Source organism: Giraffa tippelskirchi, chromosome 14 (assembly GCF_054371585.1).
Source record: "Giraffa tippelskirchi isolate mGirTip1 chromosome 14, T2T-mGirTip1v1.2.pri, whole genome shotgun sequence".
NCBI lineage: Eukaryota > Metazoa > Chordata > Mammalia > Artiodactyla > Giraffidae > Giraffa > Giraffa tippelskirchi.
The window spans coordinates 69,847,806-69,875,465 of record NC_137288.1 but is presented as its reverse complement, the minus strand read 5'-3'; the positions used below and the strand labels follow the sequence as shown (position 1 = coordinate 69,875,465).

The 27,660-nt window shown below is 43.3% G+C and overlaps 1 long non-coding RNA gene across 2 annotated transcripts in view; it reads right to left on the bottom strand.

Annotated features, from left to right (window-relative positions):
• The window catches only part of LOC145534770 (uncharacterized), a 72,884-nt gene extending 46,283 nt beyond the window's left edge, over nucleotides 1–26,601 (bottom strand). For both annotated transcript variants that reach the window (XR_014074978.1, XR_014074979.1), the window contains exons 1-5: nucleotides 26,515–26,601; nucleotides 22,893–23,066; nucleotides 22,714–22,778; nucleotides 21,950–22,079; nucleotides 21,408–21,565 (exon numbers count right to left, since the gene is read on the bottom strand). This is a non-coding gene — a long non-coding RNA (uncharacterized LOC145534770). The remainder of the gene's footprint in view (nucleotides 1–21,407; nucleotides 21,566–21,949; nucleotides 22,080–22,713; nucleotides 22,779–22,892; nucleotides 23,067–26,514) is intronic.
• Nucleotides 26,602–27,660: the final 1,059 nt, after the last annotated feature.

The following is a 27,660-nucleotide window of genomic DNA, read 5'->3' as shown; positions in this document are numbered from 1 at the left end:
TACATGAAAGAACTAAAGAAAGAACAACGGCCAGAGTCAGTAGAAGAAAGGAAAGAATAAGACTCAGAAGTAAATGAAAAAGAGACTAAAAAGACTAGAAAAGATGACTGAAACCAAGAGCTGGTTCCTTAAAATAAATAAATAAAATTGACAAACCTTCAGCTACATTACTAAGATAAAAGCCAACACTCATAAAATTAGAAATGAAAGGAGAAATAACAATACCTGTCACAGAAACACAAAGGTTTATAATATTATCAACAAGTTCATGCCAACAAATTGGACAAGCTGGAAGAAATGCACAAATTTCTTAAAATCCTGCAACCTTCCAAGACTGAATCATGAAGAAATAGAAAATCTAAATAGCCTGATCATTAGGACAGAGTTTAAACAGCAATCAAAAAGCTACAAATGAAAGCTGTGAAAAGAAGGCTTCTTACACTTTACTTCTTTAGTTGCTTCCCTACCATCCTCCAAAGGCAATTAAAGAGGATTTTGCATTGTTGAAATATTTCACCAAAAAGTATTTTAATTAGTGAAAAGATAATAATAGATGTGTGGTGAATGAAAAAAAAAAAAAAACAAAAAACCCTCTGAAGAATCTTTGGAAGGGTAGGAAGGCAGAAATCAAATAGTAATTTAAGGAACCATTAGTAGCAGTGTTGCAGGGAGTGCTATCTTTTAGATAAGAAATAAACAGAAATTGGTCTTACAAAAGTTGTTTCATTCAAAGTTCGTAATTCGAAATGGATCAAAAAATAAATATTTATCAGTTGTATTTATTAAGTGGAAAATTTGAAAAACAGGCAAATCAAAGATCTGTTTACTGACCGACTGACAGAGTAACTGCATCCTGCAAAGAAAGTGCTAGTCGCTCAGTCGTGTCTGACTCTCTGCAACCCCATGGACTGTAGCCCGCCAGGCTCCTCTGTCCATGGAATTCTCCAGCAAGAATACTGGGGTGGGTAGCCATTTCCTTCTCCAAGGGATCTTCCCAACCCAGGGGTCGAACCCACACCTCCTGCGTTTCCTGCGTTGCAGGCAGATTCTTGACCACTGAGACCCTGGGAAGGCCCTCGGGGAGGCCCCTCACCCATTCCACTGGGTAAGGCCTACTGACCTGAAGCAAACAGACTGCAGATACTTTTCTAACAAGGATGTGTCTATTCAGGATCAGCAGAGGATTGTTAGTCTGGGTCTGCAACCACGTGTATGGACACATGACCACGCAGGGAAGGAGACTGCTTTTACAGGGAGGAAAGGAAGCTGGGCGGGCTATAGTAAACAGAGCCCGTGGCTTTTCACTGGCGAGTCCTTTCCAGGCAAGAAGAGGGCTCTTTCGTCACCTTGGCGCTGCTGTTCCGCTGTCCTCACTGGGTGTGAAAATGCCTCCTCCTGGCCTCTCAACTCTGTTCAACTGAGATGTGTATATATATACATACACACACATATATATAATATATAAAACATATATTTGCATTATATATATAATAAATGCACACACATATAAACACATATATACACACATGTTTTTACAGATTACAGGGAAAAGACAGCCAGAAAGCCCTCTCCAGACACCAAACCTGTTGGCCCTTGATCTTGCTTCGATTTTCCATTCTCCAGGACTACGAGAAATAAATGTCTGCTGTTTATCCACCACCCAGGCTATGGTGCTCTCTTACAGCTCTATCACAGCAGTCCAAACGGACTACGACAGCCTCTCCCCATACTGTGCTCTTTGGAAGGAAGTCGCTACGCACTGTCCTGCACTGAAGCAGTGAGGGACTTATGCTCCGCTTTCATGAAGAAGAGCGCCTACATAAATTCTTTGGAAATCTGCACCATTTTTTCCAAGACATGCCAATGAGAATTCAGTGTCCTCCTGGGGCTCAATCTGTTTGCATTTCACTCTCTTTCCTTCTACTTCACAATTGATATTCTTGCTTTTTCCTCTCAGTCTCCTGCAGAATATGGCATCTGCTTTGTAGCTGGTGTTAAGGTGTGGGTCTCAGGCAGATGTTATCAATATAACTTGAGAATTTGTTTGAAATGCAAATTCCCAATCTCTACTCTACTTTAGAATCAGAAACTTGGGGCAGAGCCCAATAATCTGGGTTTTAACAAACCTCCCAGGTCATCCACGTGGGTCGTGCTGTTAGAAGTCAGGATAAATGCATCCTTTTTTCATGCCCAGGCCTCATGCCTCATCTCACAGCCAAAAACCCCACTCCCTCCTCCTATGACTGGTGGCAAGTCTCAGCTTCAGTGTTGCTTTAACTGACCACTTAGCATTGAGACCTTAACCTCAGAACTCTCTTTTTTAATTAAGTGACCCCACCGACATCTCTGGCAACCTGGAAAGTTCAAATATTACATCCTCTCATTTCACTACTGGGTGTCCCTGGTGGCTCAGATGGTAAAGAATCCGCCTGTAATGCAGGAGACCTAGGTTCGATCCCTGGATTGGGACGATGCCCTGGAGGTAGGGCATAGCAACCCACTCCAGTATTCTTGCCCAGAGAATCCCATGGACAGAGGAGCGTGGTAGTCCACAGTCCAGCGAGTCACAAAGAGGCGGACACGACTGAGCGACTAAGCACACAGCAGCACGCATTTCGTTGCCAACACACTCCATCTCGCAGCTTCCATCAAGCCTGTTCCTGTTCTTCCCAATCTAAATTTCTCACTGATTTCCTAAAAGGAATTTATTTTTGATTGACACCCTCCTGTCCCCACTCTGTCCTTAAGCGATAGCCGCAGGTTTCTCTGTAGACACGAACTGTCTGATAAGTGATAAGACGTGCCATGCCCTCACTTGAACTGGATGCCTGAGTCACTCCTCTCCCTGAGAGCCCTGCCGATGTCCTTGCCTGTTGCAGGTTTCTAGCTGCGTCCTGCTTCTCCTGTTTCCTGGGCCTCCATCTGGTACCTGGAAGCCTGGAGCCAGCACTGACACTCTACAAAGGTTTTCAATTACTGCCTATGCCGAGCTTCATTACACAGCACACACTAAATGACAGGTGTCTGGGGACGCTCTAAGAGCCGCTCAGCAGCTGCAGAGCAGTTCTTAAAAGCAAAGAGGTTCTAGCCCCCCACTATCCATTTTAACTTCACTCTATTCTAAAACCGCTACACATCAAGTCCTCCGAGCTGTGAAGTATTCATTTCCTTATTCGTCGGTTACTGATACGCTTTATGAGGAGGCCTATTTGTATCACAGTGATTTCATGGAAACCGCTTATGAGAGGATAACTTTTGGAAGAAATGCTAAATGTTCATTTTCATTGAAATATCATAAATTCAATCCATGAGGAGTTCACTGAAACCATGATTCAGCCAGAACCTATTCCCTGAGGTAGTGACTGACTCATTTGAAAAATGTTTCTTGGCATATCCCAGTGCCTAGCCTAACTCTGTACTGTCCTTCGCTGTAATTACATTGACACATCTTTCTGATTTTATGATTTTGATAATTGTCCTCAATGGACATGTATCACTGTCATAAAAACTGGAAGAAAAACATTTTAAAAAGACAATTTCATTTGCAAGTATACGCTCCTCAAAATTCCACCATGAATTCAGTCAACAAAAGAGTGAAATATCAATAGTCAAGTTTTGAAACATTCGGTATAACTTACATGTTCATTTAAAAAGATGAAATGAAAAAAAAAAAAGATGAAATGACCTTTCTTCTGTATTCTTTGTCCATGTTTCAGATATAATCGTTAGAATAGATTTTTATAGTGGAATGACTGGCTTAAAGGGCTTGAAAAATTTTAAGACTTGATATATATTGCCAAAATCCATTGACTATAATTCTTAAACATATACACATACTGACTTCTTTTGCAATCTTTGAAGTAATATAAATTTAGTATCAAGTATAAGGAAAATGGGCTTCCCAGGTGATGCAGAGGTCAAGAATCCATCTGCCAATGCAGGAGACGCAGGTTTGATCCCTGGGTCGGGAAGATCCCCTAGAGGAGGAAATGGCCACACTCTAGTATTCTTGTCCAGAATATTCCGTGGACAGAGAACCCTCGCAGGCTACAGTTCATGGGGACTCAAAGAGTTGGACACAACTGAGCAACTGAGCATGCACACACACATAATGAAAATGCAACTGGTTTTAAAGGCCAAAAATTCACTTAATCTCAGTCCTAGAAATAAGTACTGGATGTCTCCACTTCAGTCTTTTCTCTGTGAGTGGGTGAGTGAAAGTCGCTCAGTCGTGTCCGACTCTATGCGACCCCATGGAGTATACAGTCCATGGTATTCTCCAGGCCAGAATACTGGAGTGGGTAGCCTTTCCCCTCTCCAGGGGATCTTCCCAACCCAGGGATTGAACCTGGGTCTCCCGCATTGCAGGCGGATTCTTTACCAGCTGAGCCACCAGGGAAGCCCCTTTTCTCTGTTATTTCGTCCTTTTTTAACACACTGGTTTAGAAGACAGTCATTCCATTTTCTTATTTTATGAATATTTATATTTTGAAATTCTAAATACTTTTTTCCCAAATCATATCAAGAAAAATTAACTTTCATCTTATAAAATTATACATTAGCATATTTTTATTTCCCTAGCACTTCCCTTTCCACAACTTCCCACTCTCCACTTAAATAATTTGGAGATTCTTAAATTACCATTTAACAGGTAATAGTTACTCATTTTTGCATTATTTTATAACTATAATTTCAATGATAGTTTAGACCCAACTCTAAGTTTGTTTTAGTTCTTACTGTCACTGCATTTATAAAGTTTCCTCTTTCTTGAATAAGCTAGACAATTAAATCCTTGTGAATGTGAAGCACAGGGTGGCCTAAACTTTTCAGAACAAGTATATAGGTGGCACACATTCTAAGTCTTTGCATATTTGCTCATAACTTTCATTTTATTCAACTTTTTGTCTACAATAAATATGTTTGAATTCATGCTGTTTAAAAAAAAAACAACCCTTCCTGAATGCTTGCATAGAAGACATAGATGGGAGATAGAAATCAAGATGGTAATGAGAGAGATGGTAGAGATAGATAGATATATGGAAAGTTACCAGTGTAACCAGGAAATGTCTGAGGCATTGTTTCACTAAAGTAAGTTCTGTGCAACATTATTAGGACACATGTTGAAAGTATTACCCCACCCAAAAGTGGTCATATAAATTAGAGACATACTGGATTAAAATAAATGGGCCTTGTATTTGTTTTTTCTGATTACTTCATTTAACTAGCAAATATACAGTGTGAGTCTTTCAGAAGCCATTATATTATGCAAAATCTCCCACACTTTTCAGGCCATGAAACCATTTTCCAAATGAGCACATAGAAAAATTAATGAACAGAAATCTCAGTTGAACAGAGTTGGGAGACCAGCAGGGGAAGCCCTCACACCCCACAGCACTGGCCAAGCCCAATAGGAACAAGACTCTCCTCTTTCACGGCAAGGATTCAGCCAGTGACAGGCCTGGACTCTTCGTTCCCTACAGCCCCCTAATTTCCTTTTCTTCTCTATGAAAGAGGGATGGGGTCTCCTTCCCTTCCTATGTGGGGCTTGCCTTGGTTTCAGATCCTGAATTCCAATTCTCAATAAACCCATCTTTGCTGAAGAACTATCTGGTGGTCTATTAGTTTCAGGTCAACAAGCATCAGATGAAAGTATTGTTCTGTGGGACACACTTTAAGAAACACGGTTCACGGTTTTGGCTTAGACTTGCCAATTTTGTTGGACACTTGGTGAGCATCTTTATTAGTAGATTAGCATGTGTTTCAGGTCAATCTCTTATTTCTAAGACTATCTGCTCTATTTTTTCTTCTGGGATTCTGATTGTAATTTAGATTGAAATCTCCAAACATGATTTTTCTCTCTGTCCTCTTTTCTTTCAACTTTCTAATGTTTTATTCTCTTCTCCTAAATCCCATTAATGTTTTCCATCAGAATCCAATTTATCATTGTAATATTTTCATTTATAATAAGAAATGTGTATAGTTAGTCTTCAATCTCATTTCTGCCACAGAGCTTCAAATCCTCAACATTTCCTGACAAGTATCTTTCATTATTCATAAGAAGCCCCTTTTGAACACACCTGAGTTTGTCAGTAAAGTATTAATAACTTTCAGAAAGCCCCTAAAGATGGATGCTACTTGCCAAAGGAATCCACCCTGTGATTAGAGGTTTGGACTTTCAGCCCCATCCCTCTCCCAAGCCACTTCCTCCCTCTGGGGAGGTTTCATTAACCGCTGCTGACCAGTGACTTAATCAACCACAGCTGCTTAATGAAGTTGCCATGAAAATTCAAAAGGACAGAGTCCAGAGAGCTTCCAGGTTGGTGACCAGTTAGAGATGCGAGGAGGCCAGCGGCCTGGAGCCGCCAGGCCCTTCTCCCCGTCCCCTGCCTTATGCATCTCTCCCATCGGCTGGCTCCCGAGTTGCATTCTTCTTAATAACCTGGTTCTCTAGGGTGTAAGATGTTTTCCTGAGCTCTGTGAGCCACTCCAGCATGTTAATCAAACCAGAGGAGGGGGATGTGGGAACCTTCAGGTTAGAGTGGTTTTCAGAAGCACGGGTGACAACCTGGGCTTAAGATTGGCATCTGGAGTGGGGGGAGGGGGTGGGCAGAGTGTGGCACTGAGCCCTTACCTCTTGGATCTGATGCTATTTGCAGGCAGATACCGTCAGAACTGAGTTAAATTGTCGGGGCCCCAGCTGGTGTCCCAGAATTGTAGGAAAGCATACACATTTATTTGGAGTACAGAGGATCCTCTGAGTAGTAAGAGTACAGAAAAACAGAAGGTGTTTTTGCTTTATAGCCATTCACCATTTCCATACTGATTTTACATTTGGTGATTATATCTTCCATCACCTCACTATATTTCCTGACCACAGATTCCTGGTCACGCAGTCCTACATTATTCCAGATGCAGATATTTTTCTCTGTTGACTCAGAGAATGAGAATTCCCCAACAGAGGTTCATGATCAAACTTACGAAAAACCTATGAGACTTTGCCTGAATCAACCAAGCATTGGAAATATATGTATGTTGTGCAAACACCTCACGGATTCAGGTTTAGCAGCGCAAGTAAATCAGGGAAGAATTAGAACAGTGAAGAGTTTTATCAGTAGATCATGTTTTCTGTCATTCTACCTAGCAATGTCTAGGACATCTTACACACACACACCCATGAATGGAAGCTCCATCAGTACAAACTCTGGGTCCTATTCACCATTGTTTCTCCGGGATCTATATAGAACAGAGTCTGACTCATCATACGTTTACTTACCAGCTGTCTATTCATTATGAGAGACAGAAACCCAAGAGAAACCAGATTAAGAATCAAGGGGAGGATGTCTCTGGAGGGACAGTGGATAAGAATCTGCCTGCTAATGCAGGGGACACAGGTTTGATTCCTGGCCCAGGAAGATTCCCTTGCCTTGGGGCAACAAAGCCTGTGTGCCTCAACTACCAGAGCCTGCACCCTCGAGCCCGTGCTCCAGAACAAGAGAAGCCACAGCAGTGAGAAGCCTGTGCACCGCAGCAAAGAAGAGCAGAGAAGAACCCAACGCAGCAACAAAGACCTAGCACAACCAAAAACAAGTAAGTTGCCTTTCCAAAAAAGCTAGCTTAAAAAACAAAATCAAGAGGAAAGTCTGGTCTAAATATCTAGGAAATTCAGAAGAGCATCTGTCTCCATGAGTTAATCCAGCTTCTGAAATAACACTGGCAGGACTCAGAGTCTGCTATCCATCTCCAAGTGAAGTCCCTTAAATGGAGTTCTCATAGACACAAGTTTAGGGTCCTTTCCTACCTCTAAGTCAAAATCTATGCTTTGAGGGCTGGAGTAAACTTTAGGAAGAGTCTGCTGCACCTAACCAACTCTGTTAACAAATTTGGAGGGAGGGGCGCCGTGATACACAGCCCAGGGGTCAGCAGGGAGGGGAGAAGGGGGGTCTGAACGGAAGGGGTCAGGGGGCCTTACCAGTTACAGGAGGAAAGGATTCCTGCGCCACGAAGCAGATGCTCAAGGAATGTATATTGAGTCAAAGAAGGAATTTGTCTCTCACAAACGTCCGCCAAGTCCCTCTCAGGCTCCACGTCCTATTTCCCTTTCAGTGATGAACTCAGCGGCAGTTTTAACCAGGTTCAGCCGGAAAAGCCACGTGGAAGTGTTCGTCGCTCAGCCACGTCTGACTCCTTGCGACCCCATGGACTGTAGCCCACCAGGCTCCTCTGACCATGGAAGTCTCCAGGCAAGAACGTGGGTGTACCTATGGCTGATTCTTGTTGATGTATGACAAAAAACCATAGAATTCTGGAAAGCAATTATCCTTCAATTAAAAAAAATTTTTTTTTTTTTAAAATGCTGGAGTGGGTTGCCATTTCCTTCTCCAGGAGATCTTCCTGACCCAGGGATCGAACCCAGGTCTCCTGCATTGCAAGTGGATGCCTTACTGTCCGAACTACTAGGGAAGCCCAGGGGTATGCTGAGGGCAAGCCAAATAGGGTGCTTTGTCCTGGATCCTTATTTTGCGGGGAAGGCTATGAATGACCTTCCCTAAAATTGTGCTACTGTGTAAAAGCTATCTCATAAACATTACTAATGATACCAACCTTTATATTCACATTTGGCTAATTCAATGATTTTAGCCACCTAAAATATTGAGGATTAGTCCCCAACATGTGTTGGATTTGCTAAGATTTTCTGTAAGCCCAGTATAGCAGTTGACGTGGACAATGTAAGGTCGATCGCACCGTGTAGCCCTTCTGGGGCCTTGCACCTGATAGCAGGTGCTGGTTCAGAGGAGAGAGAGGAATTAACTCCAGTGACTGGCAAATCGTATTCAGTTTATAGTTTCAACAATGACATTTTAACTGCTTTAAAAAGACATACCGTGTTAACCCTACCCATATTCTGTCAATGGTAATTCCTTCTGCCAAAATAAGATGTTTATATGCCAGGCCCCAAGCCTCCCGATGATAAGAATTGTGCTGACATCTAACAGAGAGGGATACACAGCTCAGTGAAGAAAAGTAACCTTCTCAGAAGGAAGATGCGGTTCCTAAAATTTCTCTGTGTGTTATGTAACCGTCAACGGGGTTCTGAGAAAACTTCCCGTGATGGTGTTTTACTTGGAATCTGAAATAGATTTCAGTCAGCTTTCCTAGTATTTTACTAAAAAGTGACTAACTTTCTAAGTAAAAAGCCACTGCTTTAGGCAGCCGTCATCATGCTGAACTCTTATATTTGTACAGAGTTTTAGAGTTTAAGTAGTACTTCCATTTATATATTTCTTATGAGCCCATGTATGTATTTCTTATGAACCCACACTTACTCATAATATCGACCCTGATGCTGGGAAAGATTAAGGGCAGGAGAAGGGGGCAACAGAGGATGAGATGGTTGGATGGCATCATTGACTCAATGGGCATGAGCTTGAGCAAGCTCCGGGAGACAAACAGGGAAGCCTGGCGTGCTGCAGTCCACAGGGTCACAAAGAGTCGGACGTGACTGAATGACTGAACAACAAAAGCGGTTCTAGATTAAACTGTAGCTAAAGTTTGTCTCTTAAAACCAAAAGACCCTGCACCTATGCTCAATTGCCCTGAGACAAAGGAGGCGAGAATATACAACGGGGCAAAGACAGTCTCTTCAAAAGATGGTGCTGAGGAAACTGGACAGCTACATGTAAAAGAATGAAACTAGAATACAGTCTAACATCATATACAAAAATAAACCCAAAATGGATTCAAGACCATTTAATGTTAAGACCAGATACTGTAAAACTCCTAGGGAGAAATAAGCAGAACACTTTTTGATATGAATCACAGCAATATTTTTTGGATCCATCTCCTAGAGTAATGGAAACAAAAACAAACAAAACCTAAGCAAACTTATAACCTTTTGGATAGCAAAGGAAACCATAAACAAAACGAAAAGACAGCCTATAGATTGGGGGAAAATATTGGCAAAAGATGCCACCAACAGGGGATTTCCAAAATATACAAACAGCTTATACAGTCAATATAGAAACTGAACCAAATTGAAACCAATCAAAAAATGGGCAGAAGACATAAATAAACATTTCTCCAGAGAAGTCATACAGGTGGCCAACCAGCACGTGAAAACAATGCTTAACGCTGTTAATTATTAGAGAAATGCAAATCCAAACTACAGTGAGATAATCAACCACCCCATACCAGTCAAAACAGCCATCACCAAAAATTCTACAAACAACAGGTTCTGGAGAGGGTGTGGAGAAAAAGGACATAGGAATCCCCGCTGTTGGTGGGCATGTATACAGGCGCAGCCCAATGGAGAACGGTAGGGAGGGTCCTTAAAAACGGAAGGTAAAGTTACCATGTGATCCAGCACCCCCACTCCTGGGCACACATCCAGAAAAGACGAAACTCTAATTTGAAAAGATGCATGAACCCCAGTGTTCATAGTAGCACCATTTACAATAGCCAAGACAATGGAAGCAACCTAAATGTCCATCAACAGATGAATGGATAAAGAGGAGGTATTACATACCTTAAAACAGAATGAAATAATGCCATTTGCAGCAACATGGATGGACCTGGAGATCATCATACAAAGGGAAAAGGCAGACGGAGAAAGACAACTCTCATATGATATCATTTATATGAGCAATGTAAAAAGAATTATACAAATGAACTTACTTACAAACCAGAAATAGAGTCACAAACAGAAAATAAACTTGTGTTTACCAAAAGGGAAAGGGAGTGGTGGACGTATAAATTAGGAATTTGGGATTAACCAATACATACCACATAAAATAAATAAACAAGGACCTACTGTATAGCACAGGGAACTATATTCAATATCTTATAATAACCCATAATGGAGAAGAATCTGAGAAACTGTGTGTGTGTGTATACATATATGTGTGTGTATATATATACATATACACATATATATATGACTCACTTAGCTGCATACCTGAAACATTGTAAATCAACTGTACTTCAGTTAAAAAAAGACGAAAATAATTGAGAAAATTACCATGTGCACATAATTACAAGGCAATATTGTAATAGTTTTTAAGTCTCCACATCACTGGCAAGAAAGCACTTTATCAGACTAATCAATTGCATTAATTTAACATCACTGAAAGCCATTTTCATGTGGGTGGACTATGCCATCACCAAATACTGCCACTGTGAAATATACCTGCCTCAATTATTGCCATAGAAGTTTATAAAATCAGTGATGATTGTTTGAAAAAGAGGTCTTTTATAAAAATTCTAATGTTTGGATGTTTGAAGCATTTTGACTCCCACTTAAGTGATTTTTTTTCTTGTATTTGTAACTTTGGGAAGTAAAATTTGTACTGAAATAAGAGGAACCAGAGATCAAATTGCCAACATCTGCTGGATCATCGAGAAAGCAAGAGAATTCCAGAAAAACATCTTTCAGTTGTTTCAGTTCAGCCGCTCAGTCGTGTCTGACTCTTTGCGACCCCATGAACCCCAGCATGCCAGGCCTCCCTGTCCTACACCAACTCCCAGAGGAGCGGTCGCAAAGAGTCAGACCCGACTGAGTGACTAACACTTTCATTTTAGACTATGAAGTCCTCCTGAAGAAGGAACACTTATCCATCTCTATATTCCTGAAACATATCACAGGGAAGGATCTAAGTAAATATTTGCCAAATGAAATAGACCCTGCAAGGAATGGAGGAACGGGCATGTATGGACTGAAAAAGCATCTGCTAGTAGACGCTTCTGTATTTTCCCATTGAACACCCACAGCAACCTTGTTGGAGACACGCTAACTCTCACGTTGGGAAACTGGCTTGTCAACAGGCCACAGCTGCAGAGCTGGTCAGCTCCAAAGCAGGTGCTCTTTCTGCCCCCTCTTGCTTCCTCCTTCTTGAAACAGATTACCTCCTACAGATTCTGCATCCTGTAAAAGTCCTTAGTCATAAAAGCATGACCTCTACAGCAAGGGGTTTTAAAGTATTCTTGAGTTCTCTAAGTGGGCAAAGTCACGTGAAAAGATGAAATAGTTTTCTGAGAGAATATTCAAATAAAGGAGAAAGCAGTGTATCCGGGAGATTATTCACTCAATTGAAAATACAGCTTCTAAAAGGAATTTAAAATGTAACCAGCATCCATTTTAAAGTAGAAGCTTGGCTGAAGAAGAAATTAGTTTGGGGCAGGAAGAGACTGTTTTATAAATAATGAAGGTAACTGTCTAGGTGTGGTCCTCTTTGCTGAGGTCAAGACAGAGGGGTCAAATATATTTAATTATTCATGTTCAGTGTGTATAACTTTTCAACTATTGTTTCTTACGGCGTATTTCTTTGGCCTACATAACTACAAGTTTTTCCTGTAGAGCGACAAAGCTGTTCCACCAGAAATATCTATCATTCAAGATTGCTTTTTTGCAAAAAGCTACTTTATTTTCAAATTTCAAGTTTTCTGTAAAATTAAAGCCATTTTGAGTGTGCCAGATTCCTTTAAATGCTCTTTAGCATTTTAACAAAGTCCTTATCTAGAAAGAGAAAGGAAGAGAGAGGGAGAGAGAAAGATTTAAAGAGTTTGAGAGAGAACTTGAGAGAGTCTAAGAGAGAGAGTCTGAGAAAGAGAAAGGAATCTGAAAGAGGAAGAAAGTTTGAAAGAGAAAGAGGTTAAAAGAGAGAAAGAGAAAAACAAACCCTGAGAAGCACTCTTTTCCTAGCTAGTCAAGGACGTTTTAAAGACAGGTGCCTACCGGTCCGGGAATGTGTCTCTCACGGGCACACTGCACCAACATCTCCAGCCCGGTCTCCGCGTCTCACTCTTCAAAATGCAGAGGGGAACTCTGCGTCTCAAACAACCGCCCCCTTTATTGCTTTCATTTAAAGCAGTCGTTCACAACGTGCTAACCCCACCACCCCATCACCTGGGAACATTTTAGAAATGCAAATTCTCCAGCTGCCCCAGACCCACGGAATCAGATCCTGGGGCGGGGAACTCAGCAGACTAAGTTTAACAAGCCCTTCAGGTGATTGAAATCCACTGATTTACAGCAGTCGTTTCAAATTTGGCTGCACTCTGGGCTCCTCTGAGTTTAAAACTACACTCTCGGGGTCCTCCCCTCAGATATTATGATGTGGTCACTCTGGAGAGGGCCTTGGGCAGCAGGAGTTTTAACAGCTCAGCAGGGGCCTTCCTCTGGAGGTCAGGTGGTTAAGACTCCACTTCCCAATGCAGGGGCCCTGGGTTTGTTCCCTGCTCGGGGATCTAAGATCTCAAATGCTGCATGGTGTGGGGCCAGAAAAGGAAAACTCACCCGATAATCCTAATTTGCAGTGACATTGGAGACCCCTTGCTTTAGAGCTTGTTTTACTCCTTACCCATGAAAATAAGTCTGCCTGGAAAGAGGTACCAGCTCAGTAGCCTAGACCCACTTCGAAAGACACCAATCGAAGGTACCCTTCCTGGAGACACTTTGCTCATATGTAAGCCCAGACACCAGGCATCCAGGGCTCCCCTGGGCCGTCTGAACCCCAGTCTTCTCCTGAGTACCCAGAGGTTCTACGTTGCACCCAGAGCTCCCTCTCAATTGAGTTCACCTGACACAGCAACTAGGCGTAGACTGGTGGGAAATGATGATGTTAAACATGATTCTTATATTTGATGCTGCTTAGTTCCAGATTTGAGGGTAATGCTTTTTTTTAAATAACTGGACCTCTTGGCATCTAAATTTGTGTGTTGTAAACACAAGCATCACTTAAGATACAAAGCATATGTTCCTTTCTGTTCTGTCAAGCAGCCTTGGTTGGGCCTTCCCTGGGCTCCCGTAGTTGCTTTATTTCAGCACGTCTGAGGCTGTCTTCTGGGTAATTGCTCTGTGCCTCTCGCGGCTTGTAGGCTGCAAGCCGAGGATGCATTTTATACATCTTGCATCTCCAGAGCCAGGGCTCAGCAGGCATGCTTTAGTATTTTGGATGAGTCAGCAACTGAACCATGAAAGCTTCTCTCAATCTCTAAGCAAGAATTTGTAGAGTCTGTCAGTGGCCTCGGAAAAAAAGAGGGCAGATTCATGGCTTTCAGCAGGACAGAGGCTATAAAAATGGGATTGACAAAAAGAACACTGAGACTGTCTCCCTTCTCTCAGTTTTCCCTTGTCCTCAACAAAGGAACTGATCTTCAGAAAAGCGGAAGGTTGAAAAACACAAACCAAAGGTTGAAATTTGCTTAAATTTCTGACCTTTTTAGGAAAAGGAGAGTGGGATGCATTTAAATCCCTTCAAAAATCAATGCAAAACAGGATAAAATATTCTTCAGAGACGCCGCCTCTGCCACATGTGTCTTTACCTGGTTTTGTCCACACAGGTTGCTCGGGCATGTGGGCTGCGGGCGACAGTGAGATCCAAGTATATTTCTGCACACAGTCAAGCCCTGTGTGTGTATTCGTCACTCAGTCATGTCCGACTCTGCGACCCCGTGGACTGTAGCCCGCCAGGCTCCTCTGTCCATGGAGTTCTCCAGGCAAAAAGACTAGAGTGTGTTGCCATTCCCTTCTCCAGGGGATCTTCCTGACCCAAGCCCTAGGAATACGTTAATAGTTTACTTAGGACCTATATTCTAAACGCATTCTCTAAAGAACAGGGGGGTGAACTTCCACACCTTTGGTGGGAATGTAAATTGGCGCAGCCACTATAGAAAACAGTCTAGAGATTCTTTAAAAAACATTTTGCGACCCCAAGGACTATAGCCTACTAGGTTCCTCCGTCCATGGGATTTTCCAGGCAAGAATACTGGAGTGGGTTGTCATTTCCTTCTCCAGGAGATCGTCCCGACCCAGGGATTGAACCTGGGTCTCCTGCATTGTAGGCAGACGCTTTACCGTCTGAGCCACCACGGTGTCTTAAAAAAACATATGATTCTGCAATCCCATTCCTGGGCATGTATCTGGAAAAGGCGAAAACTCTAAGTCGAAAAGGTACATGCCCCTCAGTGTTCACAGCAGCACTATTTACAATAGCCAAGACATGGAAGCACCCTAAGCATCCATCTACAGGTGCCGGAATAAAGAAGATGTGGTCCATATATACAATGGAATATCACTCAGCCATCTAAAGAATGAAACAATGCCATTTGAAGCAACATGGATGGACCTGCATGTCCCAGTCACTCAGTCGTGTCTGACTCTGTGCCGCTCCAGGGACTGCAGCCCGCCAGGCTCTTCTGTCCAGGAGATTCTCCAGGCAAGAATACTGGAGTGGATAGCCATTTTTTCCCTTCAGGGGATCTTCCCAACCCAGGGATTAAATCCATATCTCCTGTGTCTCCCTTATTGGCAGGCAGATTCTTTACCACTGAGCCACCTGGGAAGCCCTATGGGTGGATCTAGAGGTTATCGTACTAAGTGAAGTCAAAGACAAACATGATATGATATCATTTACTCATTTACAAAACAGAAACAGACTCACAGACATAAAAGAAAATGTATGTACCAAAGAAGAAAGAGGCAGGGGACAGATAAATTAGTAGGAGTTTAACAGATACGCACTACTATATATAACATAGATAGACAACAAGGTCCTACTGTATAGCACAGGGAACTATATTCAATATCTTGTAATAACCTGTAACAGAAAAGCATCTGAAGCTGTATGCCTGAAACTAACACAGTACTGTAAATCACCTTTAAATATATTTTTTTATAAAAGGAGTTGATGCAATTGTTTTGGGAAAGAGTCAAACCCTAAATATTTAAGCTTTGTGAGCCTCGTGGTCTCTTGTGACAACTCTCTGTGCTATCCTGGAGCACCCAGCATGCACGCTCATGTTCGACCCCAGGGACTGCAGCCCACCAGGCTCCCCTGTCCATGGGATTCTCCAGGCAGGAATTCTGGAGTGGGTCGCCATCCCCTTCTCCAGGGGCCACTCCTGACACAGGGATCAAACCCTCGTCTCCTGCATCTCCTGCACTGGCAGGCGGATCCTTACTACAGAGCCACCTGGGAGGCCCCACAGAAGCACCCAGACTGCAGGTGAACCAATGCGCAAGTCTGTGCTCTTGTAACATTTAATTGACAAGACAAGGCTGCGGGCTGGATTTGGCCCATTTGATCCCGACCAGGCTTCTCGGCCTTCCCCAGTCAACAGAAACGGACTAGAGGCCAGACAAGAAATTCAGTCAAGGCTTTCCTGGGGCTCCTGGGCTAGCTGCCGGCGGGCGTGAAATCAAGTAAAGGGCTCGCTGGCTTGCTCCTGGAAGTGGGGAGGGAGGACCTTGTTCCCTCCGTGGGGTGGGAGTAGAGGTGGGAGTAGAGCTGCCCAGGGATCGGGCTGGAGGGGGGCTCGGGAAGCTTGCCCGTCCCTGGGTGATGCTGAGCACGTGGGGCACGTGCAGTCCCTGCTTTCGTTCCCAACACCCAATTTTTCGCTCCCGGCTCTTCAGAAATGGCAAGTTTTTTTCTCTGCACTTTTTGGTGCAGGGTTTCCCCAACTGTGCCTGCACACAGTTATGTTTATTTCCATGTAGTTGCTTTGTATCCTGTAGCTGAAGGAGAGGAGGTGTGTCCAGGTGCAAGATTTGCAGCAAAGGGTCCCAGGCCCCAGACCTATCTCATGTTGGCTGTGTTTTGCCCACCTCTGATCTAAATCAATATCTGTATTTGAGCTACTTCCCTTTCCTCTATGTTATGTTTAAAAACAGTCTGGATTTTTTAGCCTCCAGTTCAAGAAGGGCTCCAAAAGAGGTATTTCTAACCTGGCCTGTGCATAGCACCCTGCAACAACAATCGTTAAATTCAGAACACAAAGCCGAGCAGAGCGTGCCTTTCAATCCTTGACCCTCAACCCCTTCATTCTTGTTTCATTTCTCACGTTCCCTTTGTATTCATGTTGCAAATGCTTCTGAAACATATGGACTCACAGTCCCTCCATCATCCTTTTGAAGCTGAATCCCTGCATGGACAGCCCAAGAATCATGTTTAAATAAGCACCCAGGCAGCTCTCATCCTGCTGAAGTTTGCAAACCCTTGCCCCCTGCCACCCTCTCTCCCAGCACCATCCCACCTTGAATATCACTTCTACGGAACCAGTGTCTTGGGGACCTTCTCATTGGAGGTGGGAACAGGTTTCCCAGCACCCCCTTCCTTATATTCTAGTGTTTCTCTAATATTAATGTTTATGATGATATCTACGGTTCCTGGCTGAGTTTAGAACAGATTAATAGTACCCTTGACCAATGGTCCAGAAGAGAAAGTCCTCCCGCTTTGCAGACAAGCTCTACCTGAGACACCTCTACCCTGTGGGCACATTATTGAACCTCTCTGGGTCTCTCTGGGTTTTCAATTTTCTCAACTTTAAAATAAGGATAGATTTTATTTTCTTAGTCTCCAAAATCATCGTGGATGATGACTGTACCCATGAAATTTAAAGACTCTTCCTCCTTGGAAGGAAAGCTCTGACAAACCTAGATAGCGTATTAAAAAGCAGAGACATTACTTTGCCGACAAAGTCCATAGAGTTAATGCTATGGTTTTTCCAAGGTCACGTCAAGCCTAGTATATTTTCTCAGAATTCTTGGAACTACCTAAAAGATTAAAGCAAGTTGGCAGAAACTACCTCCCTTTCTCTAAAAAAAAAAAAAAAGAAGTGTATATAGTGAGTAAGCCAATCAAGGTTTGAGTCCAGGCTCTGCTATTTACTCGCTGTATGACCTTAGTCTAGTTAATTAACACCTGGAAACTGGGACGCTTGCATTCTAGTCCTGGCTCTGACAGCACAGCTGCATATAACCCCATAAAATTACTGTCAGGCTGCACCAGGCATGGAAACATCCTACAGATGGTGTCTAGGCTTCTGTCTAAATCACTGTATGACCTGAGGTCTAAAATTGAAAATTTTGTATATAGTCGTGAAAGTACTGATTTAGTGAGTGTGAGAGGCAAGGAGAGCAGAGAAAGTCAGATCACTGGGTACATCTAGTCGAAACCAAGGACAGTCACAGCAGCGACAAGCTGGTCTCATAAAATGGAAGACTTCCACTCCCTCTTCAGAGAGTCTCACAGAGGAGCCCCAAGCTCCAAAAGGCTGTCGCAGATGCAGCCCTTTAGACCTTGACGGAAGTGCTGCCTCTCTCCTGACCACGAGAAGACAGCCCGCACCGCAGGGGAGTGCAGCTCGCCAGGAGGAGCGTCTCCTTCGCTTTCCAGCCAGAGGCTTGGGTTTAACTTCTGCAGACCCGGGGGTGGGGGAGAGCATGCCCCCTGGCAAGAGTACTGGAGCGGGTTGCCATTTCCTCCTGCAGGGGATCTTCCCGACTCAGGGACTGAACCCTCGTCTCCTGCATCTGCCAGCAGATTCTTCACCACTGAGCATCCTCAGTTCAGTTCAGTCGCTCAGTTGTGTCCGACCCTTTTTGAGCCCATGAACCGCAGCACGCCAGGCCTCCCTGTCCAACACCAACTCCCGGAGTTTACTCAAACTCATGTCCATTGAGTCGGTGACGCCATCCAACCATCTCATCCTCTGTCGTCCCCTTCTCCTCCTGCCTTCAACCTTTCCCAGCATCAGGGTCTTTTCCAATGAGTCAGCTCTTCCCATCAAGTGGCCAAAGTACTTGAGTTTCAGCTTCAACATCAGTCCTTCCAATGAACACCCAGGACTGATCTCCTTTAGGATGGACTGGTTGGATTTCCTTGCAGTCCAAGTGACTCTCAAGAGTCTTTTCTCCAACAGCACAATTCAAAAGCATCAATTCTTCATTGCTCAGCTTTCTTTATAGTCCAACTCTCACATCCATACATGACTACTGGAAAAACCATAGCTTTGACTAGATGGACCTTTGTTGGCAAAGTAATGTCTCTGCTTTTTAATATGCTGTCTAGGTTGGTCATAACTTTCCTTCCAAGGAGTAAGCGTCTTTTAATTTCATGGCTGCAGTCACCATCTGCAGTGATTTTGGAGCCCAGAAAAATAAATTCAGCCACTGTTTCCACTTTTTCTCCATCTATTTGCCATGATGTGATGGGACCGGATGCCATGATCTTTGTTTTCTAAACGTTGAGCTTTAAGCCAACTTTTTCACTCTCCTCTTTTACTTTCATCAAGAGGCTCTTTAGTTCCTGAGCCACCTGGGAAGCCCCTTAGCATCATGGGAAGCATCAGATAAATGCAACCTTCTGTGTTTAACCTAAATAACATGCATATATTGAGAATCCTCACAAGGACAGAGGCCAGGTGCCAGAAATGAATGTGTAGCTGAATCTGTGAACGGAGACACTTCCATCTCCCATCGTCATTTAGTGGCAAAGCACGTAACACTTTACCTCCGCAGGGAATTGACAGGGGCATTGTGTGGTCAAAGATTGGCTGGCCATAGCAAAATATACACACTTGACTGTAAACCTTCTACCACGTTATTTCTTTCATAAAATAAGGGGTGCGGGAGGATCCAGCTTCCAGCTCTGAATTGCTATGTGTCCAGGGATTTGCCAGAGCTAGCCCTACCACCTCTCAAGATCCAATTATTAAATATTCAGAAATTTTACAAGCCAGTGGTTAAACCTCAGATAACATGAAAATTGCTGTGTTTGGAATATTTATAGCACAGAAACTGGCAAAGGATACAACGTAGAGCTTTTTTTTTTTTTGAGAGCTAGCTTACCAGCATGTCGCTGAATATGAGCCATTTAACCACATACGGGGGGCTTGCGGGGCACAGTGTCAGAGGCTGTAAGAAGGTATTTCTCAACCAAACACATGGCCACCTTCCCAGGTGGCATCGGAAATACGAAGATACATTTTTGTTTGTCAAAATAACAGATGGGCACTACAGGCATTTAATGAGCAGACGCTTGTTATGATAAATATCCTACAATGTGTACGATCGTTGCTCCAAATGAAGAAACATCATGTCTAAAATGTCAAGTGCAACCCCACTGAGAAGCAGTACACGCAGAACAAATATATTCTAACACCCATTTGGGGTCCCTTCTTTGGACCTGTATAGAAGAGCACATTTATATGAAAATTATTGTCCATAGAACGAGCACGGGGCTCACTGGTGGTCCGAAGGTCAGGACTTCGCCTTCCGAGGCAGAGGGTGAGTGAGGATTCAACCCCTGGTCAGGCAGCTAGATCCCGCAGGCCTCTCGGCCAAAAAACCAAAACAAACAGAAGCAGTATTGCAACAAATTCAAGACTTTAAAAATGGTCCACATAAAAAAAATCTTAGGAAAAAAAAAGAAAGAGCAAACAGAAGCAGATGGGGCTCCACCCCAGAGAGAAACCTGCTGATAATTTATTCCCTAACTTCCTAAATTCAGTCTCCAATGGTCATTTGTCCTTTCTCCTTGATCGCACTCTCTGTCTTATTGCTAACTCCACTCTAAATCGTTAATGAAAATTTTCTTTTAGCCTAGCTCTATTGAGACACTGAATAAGGAAGGGGTTTTTATAATGGAAAAGAACATATATATATATATATATATGTATGTATGTATGTATGTATGTATAACTGAGTCACTTTGCTGTACAGCAGAGAATTTACAACATTGTAAATAAACAGAAAATAAGGAAGCAGCATGTTGGGCTGCAAGGGACAGAAAACCCAACTAGTAACAATTGAAGCATGTGATGATTTTTCTTTCTCATCCTGACATCAGGAGGCAGACACTTGTTAGTTTCTTTTCAGCAGCTCAAAGATAGTGGCTTCTTCCTAATGGTTTCAAGCTGCTTAGGAGGCTCTGCCAATCAAGGCCATTTCCCCAGGAGAAGATGAGGAGCCAGATCAGAAAAGGGAGTCATCTGTATCCAAAAGCAAAGGCTGTCCTAGAGGTCCCTAGACTCTGGCTTACCCTTCAAGGACCGGGCTTGATCGATGGTCCTGGATACACACCCTAATTGCCAGGGAGCATAAAGGGGATCTTAGCTTCCTGTGCTCTATCATCAGAGGAAAGTGGATTGAAATGACAGGTGAGAGAGCCAATCCCAGTGCGTGTCACCGGAAGAAACTTTCCTGCAGACCTTCCGGGAATATCGCAATTAAATATCAGCACATTAAAGGTACAGAAATAGGCCTACTCAGAACAGGTTCCTGTGTGTGTGTGTGTATGTGGGTTGCCCAGTCGTGTCCGACTCTTTGCAACCCCATCCAATAAGAATGGATTCTTCTTGTCAAACAAATACTACACAGCCACGGGCAAGCTGGCACTTTCGAGGGCCCTCATCCAGAATTGCTCTCTCCCACCTGGATTCGTTCTGAAGATCCCTGTCAATGTTCACTCTTTGGAGTCCATAAACAATGCATGTCAAATCATCACACTGTACACGTTAAATATCTTACAATTTGTTGTCAATTACAAATCGATTTTTAAAAGCCATGGAAGCATCAACAAAAGAAGAGATAAAAAGCAGAAAATATTAACGGCGTGCCCCTAGGTCCTCACCAGGAGAATTCTTCCCCATGGATTCTGCAGTCTCTTTCCCCTGGCTTCTGTTTCCACTGTGCAGAGATGAGTCAAGCCATGTCAGCCATGAATCACTCTTTAAAGTCCCCCTGATTCACAGTAAACATCCTGGGGAAATGGCTTCACTTCTCTGGAACCTTCAGGGAGAGAACACTTGGGTCAAGGGGATTTGGAAAGTGAGAGCCTCAAGGTTCACAGTCTTCATCAAATTAGCATTCAGCAGGAGGACCAGGGAAATCATAGTTTCCTGGGCCCTGCCCAGAGAATCCAATCCAGTCAGCCTGTGGTACACGGGTGCTCAGTGGATAAGTCGTGTCCAGCTCCTCGCGACCCATGGACTGTAGCCCGCCAGGCTCCTCTGTCCATGGGATTTTCCAGGCAATACTGGAATGGGTTGTCATTTCCTTCTCCAGGGGATCTTCCCCACCCAGGGATCGAACCCAGGTCTCCTGCCTTAGAAGGCAGGTTCTTTACCACTGAGCCACTAGTGAAGCAGTCTGTGGTGAGGCCCCAGAATTTACATGTTTAGCAAGGTCCCAGGTGATCCTGGTCGGGGACTGTGCTTGGAGAAACAACGCTTTCAGTGAAAGGATGTGGAAGGTCAACTTAAAAATGGTAGGGTGCTGAGAGGCATAACACCTAGTACTTCACCTGTGAAGGAAAAAGCAGGTTATCAGGAAAGGGGGATGGGAATGGAGAGAGAAGTCGTGAGGAGAGCATATAAGATGTAAACTAGCCACAACAGGGAGTCGTCAGCATTCACTCAGGGCTAACGCCGCCGTAACCAAAGTAGTTATGAGAACAGTTTTCATTGAGGAGAGTCTCTGTACTAGGGACCGTGCTAAGAATTTTGTGTGCATTTATCCCTCTTAAAACACTATGTATTAGGAATTTTATAAACCCCATTTAACAAGGAGACAGCAAGTTCGTGGGTCTAGTAATTGGAGAATCTAGGATTTAAAGTCACCAATTGCAGGGTTTATGGTATCAGCAACCCTGCTGTGTGTGTGTTAGTCGTTCAGCTGTGTCTGACTCTCTCTGACCCCCTGGACTGTAGCCCACCAGACTCCTCTGTGCATGGGATTCTCCAGGCAAGAATACTGGAGTGGGTTGCCATGCCCTTCTCCAGGGGATCTTCCTGACCCAGGGATCGAACTGGGGTCTCCTGCATTGCAGGCAGATTCTTTACCTTCTGAGCCATCAGGGAAGCCCAGCAACCCTGCTATTCTGAGTTAAAAGCATTCATTAAGCTATTTTGAAATGAATCTCATCCTAAAGAACCCACCTGACTTCTTTCTGTGGTCAGGGTTGAGAATTTGTCACAATGCATCCTTTAGATTTCCTCAATCTCTGCGGACGACAGTAGCAAAGCAAAACAGAGAGGGTGACAGGCCTTCCCTGGTGCTCCAGTGGTTTAGACTCCGCACTCCCAACACGGGGGGCGGGAATTAAGATCCCACATACCTCGGCCAAAGAAAGAGAAGAGAGAGATGTCAGGTGTAGCAGGATGGGGTAAGCTGGTTTCTCTGGAAGGGCCTCACAGCTTGGAGAGTCTGCTGTAACGGAGCTGACCCTCAGTCTTCCAGACCAGTCGCTAAGCTCTCATGACCCCAGTGGACTGAATGCCGCTTCATCCGTCTGTAACAAAGAGGGAATGCCTCCTTTCAGGGGTAACCAGGATACTTACATTATCCCCAGAGCAAGTTCTGACAAAACCAAATTATCTGGGACTCAGACTAATATTCAGAGTGCCATTTGGTGAGTCAGGCTATTTACAGGAAGTAAATGAAGATGCTGAAATTCAGCTAGTAGACCCTGGCATGGTTAGACAGGTATTTTCAGCCAGCATGCATTCCGATATCTGTATCTACGCTATACTGATTATTAAATATTTTTTGTAGTTAGATCACCTAGATGATAAAACACACAAAACCATAAATCACAGGCACTCTGTAGGAATGTTAATTTAGAAGTGAGCAGCAAATAAGATGATGACTGATATTGTAAAGCAGAGCATCTCATCAAGGAAGATATTGTAAATATTCAGTATATTTTGAAAGTAGGAAATACCTAAGAAGTTTTCAAATGGCATAGTTTTTTTATGTTTACATATTTGGTTAAAAAATAAGTTTATTTTGCTGGAAAATTCAGCTATATATCAAAGTGAATTTCCATATGATTTAGATGAGAATATATATTAAGAAACAAATCACTAACTATAAACCCCATGGAGGTGGCTCACCTATGGAATACTAAATTCACAGGGCAACAACATGGCTATTTATCTAAAGAGAAGTAAAGAACACATACTTGTAATGCAAATATTCCAATAGATCTTACAAGAGTCAAATGTCAAATGGCCACATATGAAGGCAGAATAATTTATTATTTTTGTTATTTTGACTTCTCCCAATGTAAATATTAATATATCCTTAATGTGTATAGCAAAGAGTGATGCTCACAGTATAAAGTCACACATTTTTAAACATGCTCAAAACAACACTTTCCAAAAACACTCATACAAAACCTCAAGCACCATTCAATTATGTAAAAAACTGAAAAATGTTGATAAGGTTGCATTATCCACACTGATGTGCTGAACTGTTAACTCGGGTTAGTTACTAGAACAGTTCTAGTCAATCGCCAAAGCATGGCATGTACTTCACTCCCCACTCGGAGTTATTGCTGCAAAAAGAAGCTACCACCTCGGAAGCGAGTTACTGTCTTGTTGCTCCATCGGCCCAAGGCCCAGAAGCATAGCGAGCAGTGAGCTCAGGGCTCACGGGAGCAGTGTGAAAAGATGGAAACTTCTTTAAACACCTAAAAAAATCAGCCTCACAGAGAATTATACTCAATGTTTTATGATAACTTATAAGGAAAAATAAACTGAAAATATATATATATGTATGTATAACTGAGTATCTTTGCTGTACACCTGAAACTGACACAGCCGTGTAAACCCACTATACCTCAATTAAAAAAACCATTTTCATCCATACACAGATCACAAGCGACTTTGTACTGTTATCATTCAAAAAGTATTTCAAAACTCTATAGTGCATACATTTTTCCTTGAACGCTTAAGTACCTCTAAAGAGTACTTTTATTTATAGACTTTCTGCAAGTATTAAAACCTTTAAAAAATGCCCTCAAAAATAACAACCCCTTCAGTGTGTGGAATTTTAAAACGTAAAGCTTTGGGCTATATGACAGTTGAACAAAAAAAATGTGAACTAAGACAATTTGCTCCTCCTGAAAGAAGATGCTGCCAGATTTATGAAATCCCCTCACAGTCTCCAAAGGTGCTGGTTGGTAACGTGTGATCTGGCGCCATCTACTGGGAAGTCATAGTAACTTGTCCCTACTTGTTTCTTTTTTTTTTTTTTTAATAAATTTATTTATTTTAGTTGGGGGCTAATTACTTTACAATTTATAGTTTTTGCCGTACATTGACATGAATCAGCCATGGGATTACATGTGTTCCCCATCCTGAACCCCCCTCCCACCTCCCTCCCCATCCCATCCCTCTGGGTCATCCCATTGCCCCTGCCCATTGTTTCTTAAATAGTGTGTGATTTATTATTTAATCTGTGAAATAGGTACTCCGGTGAGAGTGACTGGAAAGGAATTTGCTAATGTAAAAATACTATGTTTAGAGTGGGCCTTTGTTCCTTTTGAATGGCCATATATGTTGTCTAAGAAAATAGGTTGATTTAAATATTTACAAAACACCATACAGAAACTTGAAAGACTTGGACAAAAGGAGAAAAGGAATAGCACCAGGACAGAGACTGAACCTCTTGGGGATTCTTGGTGGCCAAGCGGCTGGGACGCCACGCTTTTACTGTTGCAGCCAGGGGTTCAGTCCCTGTGAGGAGACTAAGATCTCACAAGCTCCACAGGGCAGAAGAAAAAAAAAAAACCCTTAAGGTCACTCAGCAAAAGAAGGTGGGCATTGGAGACGGTCAGGAATCTGGTGCTGGTAACCCAGAGCCATTTCACCCATCAAAACTAAAGACCTACTTTTTCTCTTACTGTTTACAATTAAAGCTGGTTATCTAACGTAACATAAATCAAGACCTCTTCTGAATTAGCATTATGAGAAATTTATTCTAATAGATTTAATCCCTGGTGGTAATGAGAAGAAACTCTGAAGGCATTCTTTGAAACGTCAAAGAAAAATAAATACGTGGTTTAGCTTGACTAGAAGTTTCGGGATAAACCGTGGTTAGCGTGTGAAGTTCTGGGGCTTTGCTTGGGCCATAGAAACTACAGCCTCATAGGAGACAAGGTACTGAAAAATGCAGTGTGCAGGTAACTTGCTTGGTTGCCAAGAAATAATTTCTCCTTTCTCACATGTTTTTATACGGGACATCAAGGACATACTGTAGATTTCTTTATAGATACTTTTTCCTCCATAGATCTGAAGGAAACTGTAATTTCAGATCCCTGTGTTTGTTCATTGGTTTCACACACGTCTCCAAGGGGACCAACATCAGACTGTGTTCTGTTCCCACTCTGGGTGTATTTTCTAGCACAATGTCCAATACGCTGGCACATATACAGTACTCACACAGTAAAGTGTTAGTCCCTCAGTCGTGTCCGACTCGTTGTGACCCCATGGACTGTAGCCCACCAGGCTCCTCTGTCCATGGGATTCTCCAGGCAAGAATCCTGGAGTGGGTTCCCATTTCCTTCTCGACCCAGGGATGGAACCCAGGGTCTCCTGCTTTGCAGGCAGATTCTTTACCATCTGAGCCACCACGGAAGCCCCTACTCACACAGTAGGCACTCAGTAAGTGTTTTAATTAGGTAATTAAAATGTAAACCTAGGGCAGAGGTGGGGGGGGGGATAGGAACGCAAGAAAAGAATGATGAAGGAAAGAAGCAAGAAAACTCCAGAGGTCCCTTTACCGGCCCTCACAGCAGGGCCAGAAATCGCTCTGACACTAATATCTGAGCAGTATCTGTTTAAAGTGTGACCATGTTGTTTTTTTTAAACTCCAACTGCTATTTGATAGAAAAACACAATTTTCTTGGCAGGAAGATTCATTACAAACGGCTGAAAGCTAAAACACTACCATACCTGGCGTGTCAGTCAACGTTTAATCAGAGAAACGGAGCCGGTAGGAGTGATGGGCGTCAGAAGGGATTCATCATGGCCGTTTGACTCAAGGAATTATGGGAGCTGGCTAACCAGTCTACGGGAGGCGCTTACTTCTCGTGCCGGGGCCTGGCGTGAGCGGGGCTGGCCCTCAGGAGGGAAAGATGGATGTAAGTGGAAAACAGCAAGGAGGAACCGCAGCCTGCAGAAAGAGATGGGATGTATGTGTGTGTGTGTGCGTGCGCGCCAAGTCTCTTCAGTCCTGTCCGACTCTTTGCAACCCTATGGTCTAGCCCGCCAGGCTCCCCTGTCCATGGGATTCTCCGGGGAAGAATCCTGGAGTGGGCTGCCATGCCTTCCTCCAGGGGATCTCCCCGACCCAGGGCTCGAACCTGCCTCCAGAGACCGAACCTGTGGACGCTAAACCACCGTGAATGGGATGTGTATGAGAAGCCAAAGCCCGCATCTCTCATGGTCCCCAACTTCGGTGATGAGAGTGACCTGCAAGTGGCAAAGAAAAGGAAGGCAAATGAGACGACTAACATACGGTATGACTCCATTTTACTGAAACCCTTAAAACGACAAATCTAATCTAGAGGGACAGAGGCAGATCAGTTATTGTTCAGGACTGGGAACAAGGACGGGGGGCTGGATTAGATCACAGGAACATTTGTACATAATGGAAGTGATCTTGATTTTGGTGGTAGTCTACAGGGGTATATAAGGTTTTCAAAAATAATTGAAGTGTGCATTTTTAATGGGCACATTTTATCAGACATAAACTATACCAGAATATGGAGCTGATTTATTTTAAAATGAGACTGGAGTGAGTCCAGTTCTCCCACTATTAGCTGTGGGATTCTTTTAATCTTTCTTTAAAATCTATTGTTGGTTGGAGGATAATTGTTTTACAGTGCTGCATTGGTTTCTGCTGCACAACAGCATGAATCGGCTGTAAGTACACATAACCCCTCCCTCCTGAGCCCCCGCCCCTCCCCATCCACACCTCTAGGGCATCACAGAGCAGCGAGCTGAGCTCCCTGCATTATACCAGCTGTGGAATTTTTCTTCACTTAATCTCTTCTCTGTGCTAAATTTGAGGAATTAGGTTCTCTGACTACTGGGGAA